Source organism: Eubalaena glacialis, chromosome 2 (assembly GCF_028564815.1).
Source record: "Eubalaena glacialis isolate mEubGla1 chromosome 2, mEubGla1.1.hap2.+ XY, whole genome shotgun sequence".
NCBI classification, from domain to species: domain Eukaryota; kingdom Metazoa; phylum Chordata; class Mammalia; order Artiodactyla; family Balaenidae; genus Eubalaena; species Eubalaena glacialis.
The window spans coordinates 3,077,815-3,098,779 of NC_083717.1; the positions used below are offsets into that span (position 1 = coordinate 3,077,815).

Below are 20,965 nucleotides of genomic sequence, written 5' to 3' on the forward strand. Positions count from 1 at the left end.
GGCTCCAGACGCGCAGGCTCAGCAGTTGTGGCTCACGGGCCAAGTTGCTCCGCGGCATGTGGGATCTTCCCAGACCAGGGCTCGAACCCGTGTCCGCTGCATTGGCAGGCAGATTCTCAACAACTGCGCCACCAGGGAAGCCCGGTGTCTTTTATTTTTACTTAAAAAACTGAAGGCACTTTTTGGCCCACCCAATATATACCTCACAGGATTGCTGTGAGGACTAAATTAGCTAAAATATATAAAGCACTTAGAACACAGTAAGCTATGTATGTGTTTACTATCGTTATTAAGAGGAAAAACGAGTAAATAAAGAGGCTCTGAGTGGACCTAACATACCATTTTAAGACCTGAACTTTCCAACATCATCTGTATGTAGCCCAAATACCTCTTTCATTTGACAGAGAGAAGTGTACTACATTTGAGAACTGCTTTTCCCTTTATTGATTATTTCATTACTGGCTTTAAACGAGTGTAGATACATTAGTCTTCTGCCAAGGCCAGGTGCAAAAATTAGTCTAACTGCCTCAGTGCCAGAGACTGAGAACCATGACACGTGTGCCATGATCATGCCACCTTCACCATCGAGAAGGTACCACTGGCCATCTCTCCTCCTAGGAGGATCCCTGGCTCAATTCAAAACAGGAATAACAACACAGGACATAATCCAAATGGTATGTTTTAGGTCAGCGCAGCAGTTTTGTGTGAGGTCAAAATGGTAATCAAGAAGAAGGAGTCAACTATTTGAAGAGATTATAGTCGAAAATGTCCCTAATATGGGAAAGGAAATAGTCAATCAAGTCCAGGAAGCACAGAGAGTCCCATATAGGATAAATCCAAGGAGAAACACGCCGAGTCACATATTAATCAAACTAACAAAAATTAAATACAAAGAAAAAATATTGAAAGCAGCAAGGGAAAAGCAACAAATAACACACAAGGGAATCCCCATAAGGTTAACAGCTGATTTCTCAGCAGAAACTCTGCAAGCCAGAAGGGAGTGGCAGGACATATTTAAAGTGATGAAAGAGAAAAACCTAACAACCAAGATTACTCCACCCAGCAAGGATCTCATTCAGATTTGATGGAGAAATTAAAACCATTACAGACAAGCAAAAGCTAAGAGAAGTCAGCACCACCAAACCAGCTTTACAACAAATCCCAAAGGAACTTTTCTAGGCAGGAAACACAAGAGAAGGAAAAGACCTACAATAACAAACCCCAAACAATTAAGAAAACGGTAATAGGAACACACATATCGATAACTACCTTAAATGTAAATGGATTAAATGTTCCAACCAAAAGACATAGTCTAGCTGAATGGATACAAAAACAAGACCTGTATATATGCTGTCTACAAGAGACCCACTGCAGACCTAGGGACACATACAGGCGGAAAGTGAGGGGATGGAAAAAGATATTCCATGCAAATGGGAATCAAAAGAAAGCTGGAGTAGCAATTCTCATATCAGACAAAACAGACTTTAAAATAAAGACTATTGCAAGAGACAAAGAAGGACACTACATAATGATCAAAGGATCAATCCAAGAAGAAGATATAACAATTGTAAATACTTATGCACCCAACATAGGAGCACCTCAATATTTAAGGCAAATGCTAACAGCCATAAAAGGGGAAATCGACAGTAACACAATCATAGTAGGGGACTTTAACACCCCACTTTCACCAATGGACAGATCATCCAAAATGAAAATAAATAAGGAAACACAAGCTTTAAATGATACATTAAACAAGATGGACTTAATTGATATTTATAGGACATTCCATCCAAAAACAACAGAATACACTTTCTTCTCAAGTGCTCATGGAACATTCTCCAGGATAGATCATATCCTGGGTCACAAATCAAGCATTGGTAAATTTAAGAAAATTGAAATCGTATCAAGTACCTTTTCTGACCACAACACTATGAGACTAGATATTAATTACAGGAAAATATCTGTAAAAAAAATGTAAAAAATACAAACGCATGGAGGCAAAACAATACACTACTTAATAACAAAGAGATCACTGAAGAAATCAAAGAAGTCAAAAAATACCTAGAAACAAATGACAATGAAAACATGATGACCCAAAACCTATGGGATGCAGCAAAAGCAGTTCTAAGAGGGAAGTTTATAGCAATACAATCCTACCTCAAGAAACAAGAAACATCTCAAATAAACAACCTAACCTTACACCTAAATCAATTAGAGAAAGAAGAACAAAAAAATGCCAAAGTTAGCAGAAGAAAAGAAATCATAAAGATCAGATCAGAAATGAATGAAAAAGAAATGAAGGAAATGATAGCAAAGATCAATAAAACTAAAAGCTGGTTCTTTGAGAAAATAAACAAAATTGATAAACCATTAGCCAGATTCATCAAGAAAAAAGGGAGAAGACTCAAATCAATAGAATTAGAAATGAAAAAGGAGAAGTAACAACTGACACTGCAGAAATACAAAGGATCTACAAACAATAAATGCTGGAGAGGGTGTGGAGAAAAGGGAACCCTCTTGCACTGTTGGTGGGAATGTAAATTGATAAAGTCACTACGGAGAACAGTATGGAGGTTCCTTAAAAAACTAAAAATAGAACTACCATACGACCCAGCAATCCCACTACTGGGCATATACCCTGAGAAAACCATAATTCAAAAAGAGTCATGTACCACAATATTCATTGCAGCTCTATTTACAATAGCCAGGACATGGAAGCAACCTAAGTGTCCATCGACAGATGAATGGATAAAGAAGATGTGGCACACATATATAATGGAATATTACTCAGCCATAAAAAGAAATGAAATTGAGTTATTTGTAGTGAGGTGGATGGACCTAGAGTCTGTCATACAGAGTGAAGTAAGTCAGAAAGAGAAAAACAAATACTGTATGCTAACACATATATATGGAATCTAAAAAAAAAAAAAGGTTCTGAAGAACCTAGGCGCAGGACAGGAATAAAGACACAGACACAGAGAATGGACTTGAGGACACGGGGAGGGGGAAGGGTAAGCTGGGACGAAGTGAGAGAGTGGCATGGACATATATACACTACCAAATGTAAAATAGATAGCTAGTGGGAAGCAGCCGCATAGCACAGGGAGATCAGCTCGGTGCTTTGTGACCACCTAGAGGGGTGGGATAGGGAGCGTGGGAGGGAGGGAGACGCAAGAGGGAAGAGATATGGGGATATATGTATATGTATAGCTGATTCACTTTGTCATAAAGCAGAAACTAACACACCACTGTAAAGCAATTATACTCCAATAAACATGTTTTAAAAAAATAATAATATCCGTAAAAAAAAACAAAAAGAGAAGAAGAAGGAGTCAAATCTAAAAGACAGAGGTAGCTCTAATGGGAAGGAGGGGTGCAAAGTCAGAAGCCTGGAGAAGACAGAGAAACCAGAGACATTCTAGGTGAAAACATGTTACAGAGTTCAGGCCTTCCTTAGAGGCAGAACGGTGTCTTCATTAGAACGCTGATTTCACATGGTGCGCCAGCATGCACGGGGACGGGCCGGACCCTGGCGCTACAGGCAGGTGTGTCAGGCTGCGGGCGATCTTTAAATGTGTCATCCTATTATTTAGGCGCTAGTTACCAGAGCAATCAAATATAAAGTACTTCAGTATCACAGAGTCCCTGAAAATCATTCCTTCCTATATCACTAATTCCAAGTTGCACAGTTCAGTGGTTATAAGAAACTGGAATTTGCATTAATAAGACTTTCTGGGGTCTAACTAAAAGTGCTTATAACTTAAAGTTCTCTGTTATTTAAATCCTATTTTTGTCTTTCCAAGAGAAGAGAAGGGAACTGCTGGATCACCCTCAATGACACAGTGAAGCACAGTCACTCCTTCTCAAAGAGCTTCTGGCATAAGAGTAGGATGAACTTTCCATTTCTAGCAAACTCTGACCAAAGGCCATTTCCAAATATCCTGCTCTTTACTTCTGAGACTCAGTACACTTTTGTTTAATAACTAAAATCTATTACAGAATTTGTGTATGTGTGTATTATTTATTTCAGACCTAATATCAATCTAAATAAATTTTAAATTAAAAAATGAAAGAAAGAAAAATGCCTCCAAGGAAATGCCTTAGATGAGGACTTGGCCCACCTGAGTACCTTGATAGGAGCTCTTCTTTCACATCAAATACTGGGAACTTCACCTAGAAGTTCACCTTTATAATTTATGGGTGAAAGCTTCCCAATACAAAGACAGGAGGAGTCGTCTGAAAAAAGAAGATTCTGAAAACTGATATAATCTCAGAGTTGGGGAGACCAACTCTGGGGAGAAAAACCACTCTCCCCTCCCCCACCCTAGCACATCTTCCTCTGCAACATCCCAGGAGGTTGATCACCCTCAAGTTGACACCGTCAGTGACAAAGAACCCACTGTCCTCTGCAGCAGCCCGGTCTATTTATATGCAGATGTCATTGTTACCAACTTATTCCTTCTACTGCTTATTGAATGTTCTCTCTCCTCAGAAACCTCTCTCTCTGTAACTTCTCCCCATCGATTCTAGCAACATCTTTCTGCAGCTCTACATCTCCAGTCCCTCTTAGCTTGAGAGCAATTCAAATTACAGAAACTTGGAACGACGAAACTGCAAAACTTCTAGTGTGACCTCTGACCTCTCCCACTACATGTGCTACAGAGCCTTAGAAATGTACTTTTCTCTCTAAATCTACCTCCACTGGCACCAGGCTAAAAGCTGAAATGGTCAGGATGAGGGTACAGGGTAGGGGGTAGGAGGGATTTAGCCAATTTCGAATGGACTTGGAGAATTTAAGGGACAGCAAGAAAGCAACTGTGGCTATAGAGCCACATGAGCACGCAGAGAATGGCAGGAGAAAAGGCAGCAGGGAGAACATGCCGGGCCTGGTAGAACAGGGTGAGAAGTTTATCCTGAGTGTAATGGGTAGACACTGCAGGGTTCTGAACAGGGGAAGGACAGGAACTGTTTAACATTAAAACTCAAACAAACGAAACAAAACAAAACAAAACCCACTTTCGCTGCTATATGGAGCACGGACTAGAGATAAGGAAGGCCAGTGAGGAGACCATTACTATCATCTAGGTAACTTACAATGGTGATTGTAAGTTACATTATATAATTATACTAGAGTAGCAGTGGGGGCAATGGCAGCAAAGGGATATGTTTTGAAAGGAAGACGTCTAAGCCCCCCGATAGACTGGATGCGGGTTAAGAAGCAAAGAGAAAAGTCAAAGACGACTTCTAGGTTTTGGCCCGAGCAACTGAGTGGACCACTGAGTGAGCTGGAGGAGGATGCAGGGGCATGTCTGGGGAAGAGAGTCCAGGCATCCCGCTGCACATACGGTAAGTTGGAAATGCTTATTGGGCTTCTGAATAGAGACGTTGGATAGGCAGACGGATAGGAGCCTGGAGCTCATGGGAGAGATCAAGGCAAAGAAATAAACTGGGGGGACACATGGTATTTTAAGTGAGGGATGCATGAGATCACATAGAGAATAAGCAGCGAAGGCAACCAAGGACTGAGCCCTGAAGGACACCAACCGTCAGAGACCACGAAGAAGAGGAGACCGAGAAGGAGAGTTTGTAATCCTGTGTGCATTTTATGATTTCAAGTATAAGAAGGACTGGAGATTTAGAGCCACAGAAAGACATGGCTAGAAGTGACGGGGAAAAGCTACAGAGAGGGCGGTTTCTGCCCATTGTAACAAGCACTATGATGTGTAAGTTGGCAACATTCTCATTCTTCCTCAAAGAGCAACTGGGAGTATTTTATATCTACAAACTACAAAATCCACAGCCAGCCATCACAGTCTTCTTCAAAGACCACCTTTCAAAGTCACATGCAACTCTCCTTCCGCCTCCTGGCCAGCTGACTGAGTCTGGAGAGCTCCATTTCACGTGCCAGCTGCTCAATTACCCCATCCCTGGCCTCTGGCATGGGACCTGGCTTCTGAATCCAAGTCCTCGCCCCCACTGACAACGTTCAGTTGCCCAGCGCTGACCAGGAGGCACACTGAGATCCTGTTCCCCAGAGCTGATCAATGAAGCACACAATGAGTGACTGTTCGGCAATTCACCAGGTGACAGAGAACAACGGACACGCTTGGGAACCAGAGGATGAGCCAGGGCAAGGCTGGAACGGGGAGCAGGAGACTCCACTCCAGGCCCGTCACCCCGGGGGGAATCTGCTCTAGGTCACCCGGTGTGATCAGACATCCTTTTACCCAGAAGAGCTGCCGTAATCTGAAGTTTACCGTGTGTCCGCAGACTCAGGATTCCCTGGAAGCTGGTAATATTAGGAACTAAACTGTAGGTACTGCACACCGTGGCGATCGGCTCTTTCTGCCCCACACCTTCAGCGTTGCCCTGGAGACATCTGTTACCCTCCAGCCTCATCTATGATGGGAGTTCCAAACTAGCTCATAGGTGTTTGTGAAGATTAAATGAGATCACTGTAAACAAAGTGCCTGGTACATAGAAAGCGCTCAGTGCCTATTAGCTACCCCCATTTATACTTTAGGTGACCATAAAGTGACAGCCAGCCAGCTGAGTGGTAAAGCACGTCTCTAGAAACAACACTTGCAAGGCTCTTCGAGCACAGAAGAATAATAAAAAGCTTTTTTGCTTGATTTTATGTGTGGATTATAATTTGATCAATGGAATTTCAACTTGTCCTGAAAAAATGCTCCTCCCTTTTTCTAAACTTTCCTACCAAGGTTGGCACAATTATGCTACATCACTAAGAAGTAAAGATATCAATCTCATGCCAATAGAATTTACAACACCAATTCTGAACAAATATCATCAAGCAAAACAGAACTCTCCAAGCCTAACAATTAGCCTGCAAAAGTCATTCAGGCCTGGGTCTGCTGTTTTAAATGTCTATATCCTTTAAGTAGCATATATTTCTATTTCCCTTTATGAAATTTAAGTTTAACTAAAATCACTAAAGTTGGCAACAGCAGCAGGAGACCATTTATAAGGCCAGCAGGGCTATTTTACTTTTATTAATGACAAGTTATGTAATAGTTCAGCAAACTACAGAGCTCCCTTCTTATAGTCTTTTAATATTTATAGAAATTTAAAAGAGTTATACTGCCAGAGTTCATTTTGAAACTGAGAATTCCAATTATCTGACAGCAATCAATTATTTCAGCTCAACTACAGAAATGGCTCTTTAACGATAGGTCAGCTGAGTCCGGCACCTGACCTAGAAGCTCAAGTAGGTGTGACTGAACAAAACCACCCTAAAAGGGTCTCAACTCCAAACCACTGAGTCACATCACTGGCCTTTTTTGCCTCTAACAGTACATCAAAGAAAAGAAAAGAAAAAGAAAAAAAGCGGTACACTGGGAACCATGGAAGGGGCCTGCTTATGTTAACAGAAAGAGCTGTACTAAAGCACCAAAGAACACACAAGTACCTTAAAGGAATCAAAGAGCAAGTCTGTAACCGAGCTCAAGGAGATGTTCATGGACGCCAGGCCAATGTCAAGAAAATGAAATCCCACGCCTCCCACGAACTGAAAACTGAAACCTATCGTCACATATTTCCCTGCATCTCTAATGCACGGAATCTGGGTTTTTCTAAAGGTAATTAATTATTTTGATTTTTCAAACAATTACACAGAAAAGCTACTTCTAAACTACAATTTTCAAATAAATCTCGATTTTTTTTGGCTTTAAAGAAAAATTTTTATTTTGGAATAATTTTAGATTTACAGAAGAGTTGCAAAGATATTACTGAGTTCCTGTATTCCTTTCACCAAATTCCACCTAAAGTTAACATCTTACACTACCATGGTACATTTGTCAATACTGAGAAACTGACATTGGTACATTTACTATTAACTAAGCTATAGACTTTATTTGGATTTCACCTGTTTTTTCACTGATGTCTTTTTTCAGTTCTAAGATACAATCCAGGACACCACTTTGTATTTAACAATTTTTTTAGGGCTTTAAGTTTTGAAATATGCCTAACTTGTTTCTCTTATTGACAATGTTCTCTGTATAATTATTATACAAAATAAACCTAAGACTCCCTGGAAAATATGATTTATTGGATACCAGAGAATGTTACATTACATTCATGTAAACATGGTATTTCTACTATTTTTACTGAGGAGAAAAAGAGGTAAATCACTGAAGTAAGATATACTCCATTGCCTACTTTGTCAGGAACCTATGAGATCAAATCATTTAATGTTTCAGAAATATCTCTTCAAAAAATGCTTGTCACTTACCTATCTCCCAAGGCTCTAGTAAAGAGTCATAAGATGTATGGTAAATCCTTTTAATCCTGTAATAGAATATAAAGTATTATCATAATCCTATTCATATAATCCATTTTTATCAAATATATGTTAACAACTGTATTCCTTTCATTCCCAAAGTTTTAAAATTACTGTATGATATTTTTATTAAGATAACAAAAGAACTAATTTAAGGAAGAACAATACCATAAACTTATTACATGTCTTTAGTTTAAAAATGAAGGCATGCAAAATTTAATACAAGTTTTAAGATAAACAGAAAATGTTCTAGGAAAAAAGAAGTGCCACAATGAATAAAACTGACTAATAAGAATGTTTCACATTCTTTTCCATGTGCATAATGCTGTGGAAATTACTAAATAGTCACAAACAAGTGAATCACATTGAGGACACAGCCTTTGCGAGGGGAAAACAGCAATCAGGAATTTGGGGTTAGGAGATTTTTGAAAAGACACGTGTCTGGTAAAGCGACCATGTGTGTCAGTTTGACTGAGACAGTCTCAACTTAGGTCCATTGTCACAGTGTCCCCCCCCCCCAATTTATTATTTGTCCTGGATTCTCCACTTTCTAGCAATTTTTTTTAACGAGAGTGTTATAATAAGCCAGAACGTTTACTTCCAGGCTCTGCCCTGATCTTGTTGAGTGCTGTGAGATACACGCGCAGTGAATCCAATTGTCAATTTAACCTGTGGTTAAATGTGAAAGACCTCTCTCTGGATGGGCTATAACTGACACCTCGTTCTCAAGGTCAGCACCCAAACCATGGGCAGAAAAAGGAAGTGCACTTGGACAGGAGAGGCCGAGGGACAGCTAAATCCTGCAGTCTTGGGTGGAGGTGGAAAAAATATTCAATGCTGCTGCCCCAACTATGATTAGCTCGAAGATACCAATTTAAGAAAAGCAGATGAAGAAGATGTTTTATATATTATTCTATAAAGCATGACTTTTCATTTAGATCAAATGACTAGTCTTTAATCTTGCTCAGTTCTGATTACAAAGTATCTTGTTTACATAGTCAAAATTAAGTGACAGCTGTTATTTTGTTGGCTCTATTAGCAGAAGAAATTTACACTTAAGTGATGCCAGCTTTCTATCAGTGTCAAGCGATACATTAAATAGAAATCAGTTAATTCCAATAATGGGTTGATTGTTTTCATCCAATTCATGGAATCAAAGTAAAGCTTTTGGAAGTTCCTTCTGTACTATGGGATATGCCCGACATTGTTGTAGCTGCTATTTAAACTCAGTTAGGAAGTTCAACAACAAAGATGCAGTTATAGTCAGTTTTCATTAACCGCAGCAATGAAGTTCTGCAAGGTCACCATGAACACTGAATTAGCAAATACCAAAGTCCTGCTCTTAAAGGAGAAACAGAGTTGGGTTCCTGGGAGCCTCCGGCTACAACTTCTTCTTCGACTGGTCAAACATAACCTCGCGTTACGTGTCCTTCTGTATAAAGACACTATATTTAATATATATTACGGATTCGTTAACATTGAACTCCCAGTCCATCGCACCAACTCATGCCTGAATAAAGCTGACTTAAGACACGTATCTCCTCTGTAAAATAGAACACGCCACGACCTTCCTGCACTCAGGAACAATATACAATACACTATGCCTGGGAGTCACTGTAAACAGTGAAATCACCAACAAGAAGCACAAAAATACAAAGAAAAAAAAAAGTGGCACCACAAAAAGGATACTTGTTTGGAGTTTGAAAGCTGAAAGAAGAAAGCCTTGCTTTACCTCAGCTGGGGACAAGTGTGTTGAGCAATCCAAATTTTCTGTTCCTCGGCAACTGGCCCTAAATGACCACAAAAGGACCGAGAATACTGATTTGGGGGTTACAAATAAATTTCTGTGAGTAGGGAGAATTCGCAAAATGGAATCTATAAATAATGAGGATAGACTATATTTGATTTTACAGAGATAACACAAATACAAACTTTGGTCAAGCACAGAATCATAGAGTAAAAAACAATGGTCTTACTAATTTTAAAAAGTACGGAACAGAAATAAACTTGGACATGGTTGTGATTCACATATAATTCACAACTGTACCACGTGAATGGCAAAATAGGACCAAAGTAGAAGCAAACACATCCCACAATTACATCCACCAAAGATGTGACAGTCTAGCAATCACAACTGACAAATATTTAAACACACACACACACAAAGAAACTGTCACTCGTGACAAAGATAATGTCGAATAAAAAAAATACTCCAACATGGCAGTACCTGTTTTCTCTTGTTGCTACATATCTTAGAAATCTTTGAGGCTTTTAAGACTCACTTAGTAAAATCATCAATAGCACTGAAATTTTTTCAGCTGAGCGCTCTAAATCTTGGCTTCATTTTGTTCAGTCAGTTGGAAATCTTTAATTCAGATTTAATTTATACAGAGAACCAGTTTTTTTACTTAGATAAGTTTATACTTTGTACCAGGATGAAATGGACTTCCAAATGCTTACAATCTAGCAGCATCTAAATTTGGTAAAATGGGGGACTTCCCTGGCGGTCCAGTGGTTAAGACTCCGTGCTTCCACTGCAGGGGGCGCAGGTTCGATCCCTGGTCAGGCAACTAAGATCCCGCATGCCGTGCAGTGCGGCCAAAAATAAATGAATAAAAATTTTAAAAATTAAAAAAAAATAAATTTGGTAAAATGTTCAGAAGACTTCTAAATAAATACAACTTATCTGACAAGCTTTCTCTTGTAAAAATGTCATTGAATAAAGGTACTCTAAATAGAGTAAAAAGACAGTACCTATGAAAATATATGGGCTGGAATATTTTCCTGTTAAACTACTAAAAAAATCAAAATTTAGAATGACCTCAATTTAGTAGAATTTGCTTTGAACTTACTAGGTACCTTAGTATCTACACAGATATTATATTCTCAAATATAAAGATTATGATTTACAGCAATTAGTAACTACTGAAAAGGATCAAGTTTCAAGTTTAGTAATCATAAAATGAAACTTTGAAGACTATAATTTTATGAAACAATTAAAAACAATACAACCGTGTTTCAAAACTACATTCCTTTCAGAAACATACAGAGACCCAGTACTACAGACAAATTATGACTAAGAAACTAAATAATGTATATGGGCCTCTACTGAGAATTCTATTTATGGTCTTTTTAAAGTTGAAAAAAATCAGTATGAAATAATTTTGTTGTGATGTTTGTTGTGATATTTTGGGTTTTTTAAAAATATTAACATGGAAATATGTTAACATGTTTCAGAAATAAACTTATTTTTAAAATACAATAAAAATAAATCTGTTAGTCAACAAATAAAATTATACAATTTTATTATTTTTCAGTAATTCTTATTCTCAAAAGAATCTCAGTTTGGGCAATAAATTAAATGGTTAACCTAACCTTGGTGGTTAATTTTATGTGTCAACTTGGCTAGACTATGGTGCCCAGCTGTTTGGTCTAACACTAGTCTATGTGTCTCTGTGATGGTCCCTGTGGATGTGATTAACATTTACAATCAGTTGACTTTAAAGCAGATTACTCTCCATAATGTGGTGGGCCTCAACCAATCAGTTGAAGGCCTTAAGAGCAAAGACTGAATTTTCCCAAGAAAGAAGCAATTCTGCCTCAAGACTGCAACACAGAAACCTGCCTGAGTTTCCAGTCTGCTGGGCTGCCCTGCAAATTTTGGACTCAAGACTACATCATCAATGTTTACCTACAATTTCTGCCTGCTGGCCTACTCTACAAATTTCACACTTGCCAGCTCCCACAATCATGTGAGCCAGTTCCTTAACATAAAAACTAACTCTCTCTCCCTATCTATCTATCTAGCTAGTATATCCTATTCTTCTATCTATCTACCTATCTATCTATCCATCCATCTATCTATAGTGCATCCACAAAAGCTGTGATAGCATACATAGATGTATCTCCTGCTAGTTGTATTTCTCTGCACAACCTGACTAATACACTAGGTAAGAGAGATTAGGAAGTATCAAGCATCTCCACCCAATGGAAGCTGCTCCCTGATAAGAGCAGAAAATCAAACAGTTTTATTTTAGGAAGCATGCAATTACGTCATTAACAGTACCTTTAAAGAAGAATAAAAACCCAGATTTTGGGGCCATGCCTTCCTATACCAGAATGACACCACGTAACCCAACAACCCAGCTTTTAGAGAACAAGGTTGTGTCTCTTCCTCCTTTCTAGCAGGGAGTCTGAGAAAGAGAAGGTGCTCTAAAATGTTGCTAAGCAAACATTTCATTTTGCTAAACAAACAATGTCTCAGAAGACACTGCCAGTCCTAAATGCTGTAAAGATGGTGAGAGTATAAGCAAAAGTATGCTTTTTAATGTTTTCAGTAGTATTACTGTTGTCATTCTGAGACTACTGCATGTGTAATATGGGATAAAAATAAATGAATAATTATGGGATTTTCTAATTCTATAATCACTTGTGTCTTTGAAAAACCAGGATTCTTGGCACAGAGAAAAGGAGATATAGAAGGAAGATTCAAATACACTGTAGTCGAGAGTTTTAATTGGAAGCATCAATATGACCTTGTGAGGTATTTTATTTTATCTTAAATATGTGCATATATTTCGTAGCTCTGATTACAGAAAAGGCCTACAAACAAAGGCCAATCCAGCATCACTGAGCATCCCTTAGAGACCAGAGCTTCTTAGAGAAATGGCTAATTCTAGGACTCAGGAGCCAATCTCAAAAGGCTCCCACTGGCCAAAGATGGAATAATTTGAGCTTCATTAATGATAATAACTGAAATGGATTAAAACCCACCAAATGTTTAATTCTAAGAGTTCATAATTTTTTTTAATAATTGGTCATCTTCAAGAGATGATAGAGAACCAATTAATCATCTTAAAAACCATTAACTCAAAGAAAAATCTCAAGAATTTATCCTGCCTTTCCTTTATGAACTGTATGACTGGGTAATACCTAAACTCTTTCAACTATGATAGCACTCTTCAAGCCACATGCACGTCTAATGGTAAAGAGTAAAATTCTAACTGGCTAGGAGGGTATAAGCATAGCCTTTAACCAATGAGTGGCTTATCTGACCAAGGGGTAACCCTTGGGTAGTGAAGATAAAAGAAAAAACAAGAAAATAAATTTAAGTAGAGACATCCAATGTTGTCCATTGGGGAAAATAGCTTTCACACAGTCAGTTCATCCAAGTCACTAAAAATATATATAAATAACCAAGCAAACAGTATTAACCCCCATTCCCAAGGTGATCACTACACAGAGTTGCTACATGTTATTTAAAATGCCCGGTTTTCAACGAATATTGCAAAATGTGCAAAGAAGCAGCAAACCCATTTTCAGGAAAAAAAAGGCAGGCAATACAAACTGATTCTAAAGGGGCCCAGATGTTAGACTTAGCTGATTTGAAGTCTGTATCTGTTATTACAAATAAGTTCACAGAACTAAAGGAAACCATGTATAAAGAATTAGAGAAAAGTATGATGACAATGTTTCAGCAAATAGAGAATATCAATAAAGATAAGGAAATTACAGAAAAAAAGCAGCAAATAGAAATTTTGGAATTGTACAATAACTGAAAAAGTACAATAACTGAAATGGAAAATTCACTATAGGAGCCCAACAGTAGACATGAACTGGAAGAAGAAAGAATCAGAGTGCTTGAAGATAAATTGATAGAGATTATATACAATTTGAAGAATGGGGAGAAAAAAAGAATGAGGAAGCATGAACAGAGCACCACAGAAAAAGAGAAAGGCACAGAACAAAGATTTAGATAATGGCTGAAATCTTCCCAAATTTGATGAAAAACATTAGTAATCTACACATCTAAGAAGTCCAACAAACTCCAAACCAGATAAATATAAAGAGATCCACACTCAGACAAAATATAATCAAAATGTTGAGAAACAAAGAAAAAAATCTTGAAATCAGCAAGAGAAAAATGACTCATCACATACAAGGAACCCCAATAAGACTGACAGCTGACTTCTCATCAGAAGCAGAGGAAACTAGGAGGTAGTAGGACTGAATATTCAAAATGCTGAAGATAAAAAACTGTGAATTAAGAATCTTATGTCCAGCAAAACTATCTTTCAACCACGAAGGTGGAACCAAGACATTCCCAGAAAAACAAAAACTGAGAGAATTTGTTGCTAGGAGATCTGCTTTATAAGAAATACGGAAAAGAGTTCTTCAAGTTGAAAGCAAATGACACCAAACAGTAGTTTGAATGCACACAAAGAACAGGCTGCCAATAATTATGTACATAATTACAAAAGAGACTACAATTGCATATTTCTCCCCCTTCTCTTAACTGATTTAAAGAGCAATTCAATGAAACAGTATGCATACAAGTGTATTGTTGGGCTAATAACAACATGTAAAATTTTATATATTTGATGATAGTAACACAGAGGAAGCAGATGAGAGCAAACCTGCCTTGTGCTGCAGTAGGGAAATAACACCAGATGGTAACTCAGACCCACAGAATATATGAGGTGGATGAAAAGTAGAAAAGTTAATATAACTAACTCCATAAATATGCACCTGCTCTCCTTTCTTCTCTCAGCTTCTTTAAAAGACTTACATAAAGGAAAAACTATAATAATATATTGTTGGGTTTCTACAATATATAGACATAATATGGATAACAGTAGTAGCAAAAAAAAAAGGAGAGAGAAATAGAGCTATACAGGAGAGGAGTTTCTTAATTTTGCTGAAAGTAGGTAAAAATCAGAAGTAGATTCTCTTAAGCTAATAGCTATATTGTAAGCCCTAGAGCAAACACTAAGAAACTAATTCAAAATGTATAACTTAAAAATTATTAAAGGAGTTAAGATACCACACTGGAAGAAATTCACTTATTTCAAAAGAGTGCAGTAAAAGAAAAGAACAAAAGAAGGCATAAGACCTATGGAAAACAAAAAGCAAAATGGCAGGTGTAAATCCAACCATATCAATAATATTAAATGTGAACAGACTAAACAATCCAATCAAAAGGCGGAGATTATCAGATTGTATTTTTAAAAACCCAACTATATACTATATACTGTCTACAGGAGACAGTAGGTTCAATGATACAAATAGGTTGAAAGTAAAAGGATAGAAAGTGACACACTATGAAACAGCAACTATAAGAAAATCAGCCAAAATAGGCGGTAAAGCTACAACAACAGAGGAAGAAGAATTGAAAGAATAAATAAACAATTCAAAAATGATAATAGGAGACTTCTTATCCCCTTTCAATACTAGATGGAACAACCAGGAAGAAAAACAACAGGGAAATAGAAGATTGGAATAAAAGTGTAAGACAACTAGATCTGACAGACATCTATACAACACTCCACCCAACAACACAAGACCGTCTTCTCAAGTGCACATGAAACATTCTAAAAGAGACCATATTCTAGGCCACAAACAACCCTCAAGAATTTAAAGTGATTAAAATCATGTGACTAAAATCCATTCCACAATGGAATGCAATCAGAAATCAGTAACAGAAGGAAATTTTGGAAATTCAAAAATACATGAAAATAAAACAATACACTGGTAAGTAACCAATGAAACAAAGAAGAAATCATAAAGGAAATTAGAAAATACCTTGAGATGAATGAAAACTAAAATACAACATACCAAAACCGATGAGATGTAGCTAAAGAAAGCAGTGCTTAGAGGAAAATTTATAGCTGTAAATGCCTATATTATAAAAGAAGAAAGATCTCAAATCAATAACCTAAACTTCCATCTTAAGAACCAAGAAAAAAGAGCAATCTAAACCTAAGCAAGCAGCAAGAAACAATAAAGATGAAAATGCAAACAAATGAAATAAAGAATAGAAAAACACGAAAGACAATCAGTGAAAACAAAAATTGTTTCTTTGAAAAGATCCCCGAAATTGACAACCCTTTAGTTACAGTGACCAAGGAAAAAATGAGGGAACACAAAAATTACAAATGAATAAAACGATACCGCTATTGATTATACAGAAATAAAAAGTATTATAAAGGAATACTATGAACAACTGTACAACAACAAAGTGGATAACTTGGAGGAAAAGACCAAATTCCTAGAAAAACACAAACTACTAAAACTGAAGAAAAAACGGAATCTCTAAAAAGGCTTATAGCAAGAGATTGAATTGGTGATTAAAAACACTTCCAACAGATATAAGTGCAGACTCAAAGGACTTTACTGGTAAATTCTACCACACATTTAAATGAGAATTAATACCAATCTCTGACAAACTCTTCCAAAAAAAAAAAAAAAGGAGATAATACTTCTATGGGGCCAGGGGCCAGTAATACTCTGATACCAAAGCTAGACAAAGACATCATGAGATATCTACAGACCAATATTCTTTATAGCTATTGATGCAAAAATCTTCCACAAAATATTAGCAAACCAAATTAATAAAATAAAAAATAAAAGCCACATGATCATATCAATTGAGAAAAGGCATTTTCCAAAATCCAACACTGTCTTGTCATAAAACTCATTCAACAAACCAGGAATAGAAAGGAACTTCCTAAACCAGACAAAGGGCATCCACAAAAAAAAAAATCACAGCTAATATTATACTTAATAGTGAAAGACTGAATGGATCACTCCTAAAATAAGGAACAAGAAAACAATGTTCTATTTCTTACCATTTCTACTCAACATTTCACTGCAGGTGTAACTAACCATTGTAATTAGGTAAGAAAAAAAAACAAGCAAACAAAATCAGCATCCAGAAAGGAATAAGTATAACTATCTCTATTCATAGATGATATGAATTTGTAGCAAATCCTAAGGAACCAACTCAAAAAAAAAACTATTAAACACAAATAACCAGGTTCAACAAGGTTGCAGGATATAAGATTAACATACTAATTCAATCTATTTCTATACGACAGCAATGATCAACCCAAACATAAAAGAATGAAATTAAGAAAAGAGCTGCATTTACAATCACATCAAAAAGAATAAAATACTCAGGAATATATTCAATATTTAACAAAAATAGTACAAGACTCACTCACTGGAAACTACAAAACGTTGGAAAAAATTAAAGACAAAACATGCTACATTCATGGGTTGTTAAGACTTAATATTGTTAGGATATCAGTACTCCCCTTATTGGTCTACATATTCAGCACAATTACTATTATGATCCAAGCTGCCTTTTCTGCAGAAATTAAAAAACATCCTAAAACTCATTTGGATATGCAAGGAACCCAGAATAGCCAAACAATCTTTAAAAACGAGAACAGAGTTGGAAGATTCACATATCCCAATTTCAAAACTTACTATATAGTTGCAGTGATCAACACATTATGGTACTGACATAAAGACAAACATGTAAAACAATGGAAGTCAATTAAGAGTTCAGAAATAAACTCTTACATTTATAATCAATTTTGACAGAGTGCCATCCAAAACAATTTAATTGACAAAGTACAGTCTTTTCAACAAATGGTGCAGGGACAACTGAATGTCCAAATGCAAAAAAAATAAAGTTGGACCTTTTCTTACATAAAAATTAACTAAAAATGGATCAGAGACTTCAATGTAAGTGCTAAAACTATAAAACTCTTAGAAGAAAACAGAGCAGTAAATCTTTATGGTCTTGGATTAGGCAATGGTTTGTTAAATATGATACCAAAAGTACAAGTGACAAAAGATAAAATAGATAATTGGAATCCATCTAAATTAAAATATTTTGTACTGCAAATGATACTATAAAGAAAGTGGGGGGAAAAACACAGAATGGGAGTAAATAATTGTAAATCATGTATATGAAAAGGGACTGGTATCAGTTATAAAGAACTCTTGTAAGTCTTTAATAAAAAGGTAAACAATTATATAATGAAAATTATCATTATTTTATAACTATAATTTAAAATTTTTAAATGAGCAAAGGATTTGAATAGATGTTTCTCCAAAGACCATTTACAAATGGCTAATAAACACATTAAGAAGATGCTCAACGTCATTTGCCACTGGGGAAATGCAGATGAAAACCATAATACAGGGACTTCCCTGGTGGCGCAGTGGTTAAGAATCTGCCTGCCAATGCAGGGGACACAGGTTCAAGCCCTGGTCTGGGAAGATCCCACATGCCGTGCAGCAACTAAGCCCACGCGCCACAACAACTGAGCCTGCGCTCAAGAGCCCGCGTGCTACAACTACTGAGCCCTAGCGCCTAGAGCCCGTGCTCCGCAACAAGAGAAGCCACCGCAATGAGAAGCCCATGCACCACAACGAAGAGTAGCCCCGACTCGCGGCAACCAGAGAAAGCCCGCGCACAGCAACAAAGACCCAACACAGCCAAAAATAAATAAATAAATAAATATTTTAAAAATTTAAAATTAAAAAAAAGAAAACCATAATACATTTACAGTCAATTAGACACTCAATGAGATACTACTTTATACCCTTTAAGATGGATATAATGAAAAAGAGATAATAACAAATATTGATGAAGATGTGGAGAAACTGGAACCCTCTACATTGCTGTTGGTTATGCAAAATGGTGTAGCCTCTGTTTTTCTAACAGTTCGGCAGTTCCACAAAAGGTTAAACCACAGAGTACCACTTGACCCGGCAATTCCCACTACTAAGTATATATTCAAGGGAAATGAAAGCATACATCCACACAAAAACTTGTATGTAAATGCTCATAGCAGCATTATCCGTAACAGCCAATAAGTGCAAACAACCCAAACGTCCAGCAGCTGATCAATGGATAAACAAAATGTGGCATATCCGTACAATGGGATAGTCTTCAGCAACAAAAAGGAATAAAATACTAATATATGCTATGCCATGGATGAACCTCAAAAGTGTGACACTAAGTGAAAGAAGTCAGACACAAAAGACCACACGTTGTGTGCCTTGATTTACATGAAAAATCAGAATAAGCAAGCTACAGAGACAGAGAATAGATTAATGGTTGCCAGGCCTGGGGTGACTGGGAGGATGGGGGTGAGGAATGACTGCTAAGAGGTACACGTTTTTTTCTGGTGTGACAAAAATGTTCTAAAACCTAGACTGTGGTGATGGTTGTACAATTCTGAGAAGACACTAAAACCACTGAATTGTATACTTTAAATGGATTAATTTTACAGCATGGAAATTGTATCTGAATAAAAATGATTTTACTTTGGTTAAAACCAAACTATAGTGTTGAAGGAAACAAACTGGACCCATAAATTATAAAAAGAAAAATGCAAGTGATTACTATGAAGATTTGGGATGATGCTTACTTATGAGAGAAGAGAGGGTTGTGATTGACCCAGGACACAAGGAAGAATTTCAAGGGTGACTCATGAAGTTCTAATTCTTGACCTGGGTGCTACTGGCATTGTAATAATTCATTAAATCATATATCTGATTTAGGTGATTTTCATACCTTTGTTTTATTTTATAATAAAAACACTTTTTAAGGGACATTTTTGGATTTTTTTAAAAACAGGAATTTGAGGTTATATCCTCATCATCTGACTAAATTATTGTCAATATAATAATGAAATATCCTATATTTGCACTGTCCCATACAGTTACTGAGCACTTGAAATGTAGCCAGCACGACTGAGGAACTGAATTTTTAATTGATTTTAATTCTAACAAATTTAAATTCAAATTTAAATAACCACACACGTGGCTGGTTATTTAAATTCAAATTTAAATAACCACACATGGCTGGTGGTTATCACATGGACAATGCAGGCCTGGAACATACAACTACTATAAAATTTTTGGCAGATATGTATTTTTCAAGAACAATGGATAAATAAGCTAACCTTTAAAATTTTAAAATAAAATTTACATATCGCAAAGATGGCAGCTTTGCGACAACCGTAATCTGTTTTTTGTTTTTGTTTTTTTGTTTTTTTGTTTTAAAGGAATTCCTTTATTTTTATGACCGTGTTGGGTCTTCGTTTCTGTGCAAGGGCTTTCTCTAGTTGTGGCAAGCGGGGGCCACTCTTCATTGCAGTGCACGGGCCTCTCACTATCGCGGCCTCTCTTGTTGCGGAGCACAGGCTCCAGACGCGCAGGCTCAGTAACTGTGGCTCACCGGCCCAGCTGCTCCGCGGCATGTGGGATCTTCCCAGACCAGGGCTCGAACCCGTGTCCCCTGCATTGGCAGGCAGATTCTCAACCACTGCGCCACCAGGGAAGCCCCGTAATTTGTTTTTAAGTTTGCATAAACTTCTCAAAGAACAACCAAATAAACAAATATGTCTATGTCTATATATAAATATAGACATAGACATAGGTATATATGGTATACGTTATACATGGTATAACATTGGAATTGGATGTTCTTGTCTTACTGGACAGAGTTCTTAATATGACAGGAAGCTCTTAACCACAGTCATATCTCCAAATTTCATCCAAATTATCAAGGAAATGAAAATGACCACCTAGTCTGAACACCACTGAAGTGATTTCTACAATACATCACCAACTCCCATCCCTGCCCTGTCACAGACTCCAAGAAATACCAATTCCTCCAGAATCTTGAACAAATCCAACTAGATGTAAAGTCTACAGTGTTTTTGTCACCCTCCAATTTGTTCCCCAGATTGGGTCCTCAGTTCTCCAGACTGGGTTTTATGACTAGTTTCTATCACTAAAAATGGTCCTTAACAATCACTCAACAAACAATGACTAATTATGTTAGGAACTATATTAAGAAACAGA

The 20,965-nt window shown here is 37.0% G+C and overlaps 1 protein-coding gene across 14 annotated transcripts in view; it reads right to left on the bottom strand.

The window, feature by feature from the left end:
• ZNF438 (zinc finger protein 438) overlaps window positions 1-20,965 on the bottom strand; it is a 215,847-nt gene that overhangs the window by 167,294 nt on the left and 27,588 nt on the right. For 13 of the 14 annotated variants that reach the window (XM_061177817.1, XM_061177762.1, XM_061177743.1 and 10 more), the window contains one exon: window positions 8,249-8,304. The exons of the other annotated variant lie outside the window; for it this stretch is intronic. The gene's annotated coding sequence lies outside the window, so the exon portion shown is untranslated. The remainder of the gene's footprint in view (window positions 1-8,248; window positions 8,305-20,965) is intronic. 14 annotated transcript variants of the gene reach the window in all.